The 6,110-nt window shown below is 50.9% G+C and overlaps 1 long non-coding RNA gene across 1 annotated transcript in view; it reads left to right on the forward strand.

The window, feature by feature from the left end:
• The window catches only part of LOC109323208, a 17,940-nt gene that overhangs the window by 11,054 nt on the left and 776 nt on the right, over positions 1–6,110 (forward strand). The gene's annotated exons all lie outside the window — the stretch shown is intronic.

The following is a 6,110-nucleotide window of genomic DNA, read 5'->3' on the forward strand; positions in this document are numbered from 1 at the left end:
TCACCCAGACCATTGGGGAGATGCTTGCTCTGGATGGCCAGCCCTTCACCTTTGTTGAGCAGCCAGGGTTCAGGCGGCTCTTGGCACTACTGGCTCCATCCTACCAGGTTCCCGCATGCACCACCTTCAGCAGGACGGTGGTGCCCTCCCTATACGAAGCATGCAGGGAGCACTTGAGGGAGGAGCTGCACAAGGCAGGTCCTCAGGTGACCGTACACTTCACCTCGGACATCTGGAGCAGCCGGGGTGGAGATCATACATACCTCTCCCTTGCAGGGCACTGGTGTGGCCAGTCAGGCCGTCGGTGGGCTCTCCTTCACGCCAAGGTGATGGATGAGTCCCACACAGCAGCAGAGATAAGCGGGGCCATGAATCACATGGTGCAGGGGTCACTGGGCATTGGGCAGGCTGAGCTCACCTGCGGCTTCATGGTCACCGACAATGGGGCCAATGTGGTCAAGACGGTCCGTGAAGCCAACTTTGCCGGTATTCGCTGTGTGGCGCACAATTTACATCTGATTGTGAGGGATGCCTTGGAGGGGGACAGGGCTGCCGATGATGGCACCAACAGGCTCGTTTCCAGATGCAGGAAGGTAGCAGGCTCCTTCCACCAGAGCATCAAGGGGGGCAAGATGCTGCGGGACAAACAAGCAGAGCTAAATGTCCTGCAGCACAGAATCATGCAGGATGTGGAGACTTGGTGGAGCTCCACATACCTGATGCTGAGAGGCCGGTGGAGCAACAGAAGGCCATCCATGAGCTGGCCTTGCTTAGGGAGATTGGGATCAGCGGCCCCCTGACCAAAGCTGAGTGGGATGCCATCTTCCAGATCTTGCTGGTTCTCAAACCCTTCCTCGAGGCCACTGAGACCCTCAGTGCTGCTTATGCCTTCCTCAGCCAGGTGGTCCCCATAGTGAAGGAGCTCCGCAGCCAAACAGAGAGCTTCCTGGGGATCAATGTTCCTGGCTAGGGCAGGCTGCTTTCACCAGATGTGCAGGCACTGGTGAGGTGGCTGAAGGAGGGGCTTAGGAAAAGGCTTGAGCGCTTGGGGTCCAACACAATGCATATGCTGGCCACCATCTGTGACCCAAGGGCGAAGGGCACCACATGTGGCAGCAAGACACTGAGTCACTGGAGGGAAGTACTTACTAAGAAAGTGACGGAGGTGGAGAAGCAGGACAGGGGGATCCACTGCCTGAACCCAGCCTGCCATCTACAAGCCAGTCTTCCCCTCCACCACAGGCGCTGCCAGTATGGGCTAAGGCCATGGCAAACATTAGCGGGGCCAGACCCACCAGACCCCGGGATCAGGCAGCCAGCCCTCGCACCACGGTGTCTGCCTATCTTGCGGAGCCTGTGGAGCCCCTGGACTGCGACCCCTTGGCCTACTGGGCAAACGGCAGCCAGATGTGGCAGGATCTGGCCATGGTTGCCTGGCAACATCTGTCCTGTCCACCAACCAGTGTGCCAAGCAAGAGGGTGTTCAGCATTGCTGGGGATGTTGTGACACCCCACCGCACCTGCTTGGATCCTGCTTTGGTGGAGCAGCTGGTGTTCCTCAAGGTGAACCTGCTGCTGCTGGGGGTCCCCAAATGCCAGGTGCAGACGGAGCAAATGCCGCCTCCTCACTCCATCTGGATCACGTGTTTTGTCTGTCAGCAGCCTAAGGTGCAGTTTCCCCCAAACCCCTGCACCTATCACTGTGAAGGCTGGCAGGCTTTGTGGGCTCCTCAGGAGCTACCATTCCTGCAAGTTTGAGCTCCCTGTGGCTTTGCACATAGAAGTTACAGGTGGTTTGCTCTCAAGAATTTAGGGTACAGTTTCTGTGCACCCCCTGAACTTATCTTGTTGAAACTTGGCACATTTTGTGAGGTCCTCAGGAGCTACCATTCCTGCAAGTTTCATCAAGATCAGACAAGAAATACCAAAGTTATAGCCTGCTTCGACCTTCCCCATTATAGCCTATGGGGAAGTCGAAGCAAATATTCGACTGAGCTTCGACCTCGAGTCGAAGCAGACGGCAAACCGAAGTGGGACTCAGATTAATATTCAACATGGCTGTCGAATCGAATATTACGTGCTCTGCACAGCCCTAGGAACTGAGCTTGCCTGTGAAAACTGAGGCAAAAAAGCATTGAGCACTTCAGCCTTTTCTGCATCCTCTGTCACAAGGTTGCTTCCCCCATTCAGTAAGGGAACCACACTTTCCCTGATCCTCCTCTTGCAACCCAAATACTTGTAGAAACCCTTCTTGTTACCCTTTCACTCCCCTTGCTAGCAACTCCAGTTGTGCTTTGGCCTTCCTGACTTCATCCCTGCATGCCTGAGCAATGCTCTTATATTCTTTCTTAGTTATTTGCCCAAGTTTCCATGCCTTATAAGCTTTCTTTTTGTGATTTAGTTGACTAAAGAGTTCCCTGCTAAACCAAACTGGTCTTCTGCTATACTTGCTAGTCACCCTGCACATCAGGATGGTTTTTTCCTGCACTCTCAGCAAGGCTTCTTTAAAGTACAGCCAGCTCAACTGGACTCCTCTCCCCCTTAGTCTGGCTTCCCAGGGGATCCTGCCCATGAGTTGCCTGAGTGAGTTGAAGTCTGCTTTTCTGAAGTTCAGGGTCCTTACTTTGCTACTCTCCATCCTTCCTTTCCTCAGGATCCTGAACTCAGTCATTTTGTGGCCAAGTTGCCATCCACTATACTACATTCCCCACCAATTCTTTCCTGTTTGAGCAGCAGGTCAAACATGGCCTCTAGTTGATGGCTTCAGCACTTGTACCAGGAAGTTGTCCCCAATACTCCCCCAAAAAATCCTGGATTGCCTATGCAGTGCTGTATTGCCATCCCAGCAGATGTCAGGGTGCTTGAAGTCCTCTATGAAAACCAGGCCCTGTGATCTGGAAACTTCCACTACTTGTTTGAAGAAAGCCTCATCTACCACTTCCTCCTGGTCTGGTGGTTTATAGCCATGGGCGACCAGTTCCTCTTGAGTTGTGGGGGCATGCGCCTCCCCCCCGCCCCCACACCAGTCAACCCCATGGCTGATGTCACTGACCGGGGTGGGGATCCCTCATGGCCAATCTCACTCACCAAAAAGCAGCTGCGCTGCTTCCAGAAGTCCTGCAGCCACTTCCAGAAGCAGCGCAGCCACTTTTGCTGGTGGCTCCGCACCCCAGCCAGTGCTTGCAAGGGGACCACCAGCACTCCTGCCTGCCCCCGAGCCCATCACCTAAACAGGGAGCCTGGCCTGACAGGGGGTGCACCGGTGCTTTCAGGGGGTGTATGTGCACCCCCGTGCACCCGCTATGCATCACCACTGTCTATAGCAGACCCCCACCATGTCACCCTTGTTGCTCTCCCCTCTGACCCTAACCCAGGGACTCTCAACAAGCCTAGCTCCAGTTTCATACTGGAGCTCTGAGCAATTATATGGCTCTTTTACATAAAGTGCAACTCCTCCTCCAATTCTCCCCTGCCTGTCATTCCTGACCAGTTTGTGTCCATCCATGACAGTGCTCTAATCATGTGAGCCATCCCACCAAGTCTCTGCTATTCCAATCACACCATAATCCTGTGACTGTACAAGGACTTCCAAGTCTTCCTGCTTGTTTCCCAGGCTCTGTGCATTTATGTACAGGCATCTGAGGTAACTAGGTGATTGCCCTGATTTCTCAAGAAGTATGAGAACACGTCCTCTGTTGCCCCCCCCTGCTTGCTCTTTCTCCAGGTCTGCTTCCCCACTTACCTATGCGCTTTGGTCTCCATCCCACAGCAAACCTACTTTAAACCCCTCCTCAACAGGTTAGCAAGCCTGTTGGTGAAGATGTTCTTCTCTCTCTTCATCAGGTGCATCCCCTCTATTCCCAGCAATCCTTCTTGGAACAACATCCCATGGTCAAAGAAGCCAAAGCCCTGCTGGTGACACTACCTGCACAGCCAGGTATTGATCTGCAGGATGCACCTTCTTCTGCCCCAGGCCCTTCCCCTTGACCGGAAGGATCGACAAGAACACAACTTGAGCCCCAGACCCCTCTACCCTTGCACCCTGAGCCCTGTAGTCACTTTTGAGATGCTCAGGGTCTCCTCTGGCAGTATCACTGGTGCCCACATGGATGAACAGCACAGGGTAGTAGTCAAGAGGGCAAGTCACAGCTGTCCCTGTAAGCAGCAGCCACCCCATGTGCCTTGCCCTATTTGTATACTCCTGGTAGGCAATTATAATGTTAAGTAGGGGAGGGAAAGGAGCTTGTGGATATCAGTAATGCTTAGAAGTTGCACCTAGGTGCCAAGGATGCTTCTTAGCAGCTAAGTTACTTTGTGGAACTTACCTGATGTGGGCTGACCTCTAGTACAGGTTGAATGCTTTCTTCAAGAGTGTCTGTCATTTCATTTTCTACATATTTGGACTATATGTCCCTCCTCCCCCACTGGGGTCTACAGAGACATTTATCTCTTCTATGCTTAGTCATCTGGTTCTGGAAGATGAATTCCATTTCTACATTTCTGGACTGCTATTCTCCATTTCTGAACTGTCATTCAGTTGCCTCAAACCCACAGTGAGGTCACTACCATTTTAGATTTAGTTCCCAATTCGCAATCACGTACTTGCAAATCATTGTTTCCAGGACACTATTCTTAGTTTCTTTATGAGAAATGATCTCGCTAAGCTCCTTGTGAACATCAGAGAAGCTGAATAACAGTATCATGAACCTACTAAGGCATTTGTGTCATTTATATTTACTGATTGCCATTATACCTGTTTCCTTATTAGTGTCCTTGTTCTTTCTTAGCCTCACTGGGTGGGGAGTTCTTGAACGTGAATTTGTACCCCCTCAGCTTTTCCTTGGTCTGGTGACAACTAGGACTGTGCAAGTTGGCAGCGATCTGATCAGGCTTCAGATCCAGCTGCTTCAGATGGCCACGATCTGATTTGGAGCTCCAGACCAGGTTTCTGCCTCGATTCGGCCAAAGTGGCTCCGAGGCTTCAGAACTGCCTTGGAGATCAGGCCATAGGGTATAATGGGGAATCAATGAAATATCTATAACTTTGTTGTTTTTGGTCCAATTTGGATGAAACATGCAGGAATGATAGCCTCTGCTGAGAGCATGAAACCTTCCAAGTTTCAAAAGATTGGTGCAGGGGTTTGGGCAAAACTGTACCGCAAATTCTTGAAAGCCAAACTCCTGTCACGGCTGTGTGTTACACCACAGGGGGGTGAAAACTGCAGGGGTGGTAGCTCTTACTGAGGCCACAAAGCCTGCCATGTTTCAAGAAGATCGGTGCAGAAGTTTGAGGGGAACTGCATCTCAAGCTGCAGACAAGCAAAACTCATGCCATGGGTGACCCTGCGTGTGTTAAGGCGCAGCAGGGTGACAACTGCAGGGATCGTGGCCCCTGCTGTGAAGCCTGCCAGCTGTCGAGGAGATCGGTGCAGGGGGCTTCTGGGGCCCTGTACCCCTAGCTGCTGACAGACAAAACTCATGCCAAGACTGTCTCTGTCTCTGTCTTGGGGCAGTTGATTGTCTGTATTGATTCTTTCCTCTCCTTAGCCTGGTTTTGTAGATGCTAATTGATGCCCGTTAATTCATTATGTAGTCATTATGTAGTAGCTAGGTTCTGTGTATTGAGCTAGCTATTAGATCACTAACTACTGTTGAATAGCAGGTGTAAAATGTTCTGCTGGGTGCTTCAGTAGCAGCTGCCATTGTGTGGTTACTTCCTCCTTTTTATAATGATAACATACACATCTCATATAATGATAGGTGCAAGAAACTAGCTCTAAGCATGAATTTCAGCATAACATACCAGTAAATGCATTGAAGTCATGCAAGGATTGCTACATAAGTTAGATTCCACCCATTCATAGACTGCTCCAGGAACTCTACAATAGTAATGTATGAATGATTTGTTTGCCAGCACAAATTATTACAGCAGTTAAACAAAAAAGCCATTGAACAAATGTTTTGATTTTTGTAGCATGCACTTGAAAAAATTGACTTTAGTCATAAGGGTTTCATAGTTTCTAGGGTCGGAAGGGACCTGAATAGATCATCAAGTCCGACCCCCTGCCATGGCAGGAATGAGTGCTGGGAGCATAATGCCCCAGCCAGAT

Source organism: Crocodylus porosus, unplaced genomic scaffold (assembly GCF_001723895.1).
Source record: "Crocodylus porosus isolate Cpor-Errol unplaced genomic scaffold, CroPor_comp1, whole genome shotgun sequence".
NCBI lineage: Eukaryota > Metazoa > Chordata > Crocodylia > Crocodylidae > Crocodylus > Crocodylus porosus.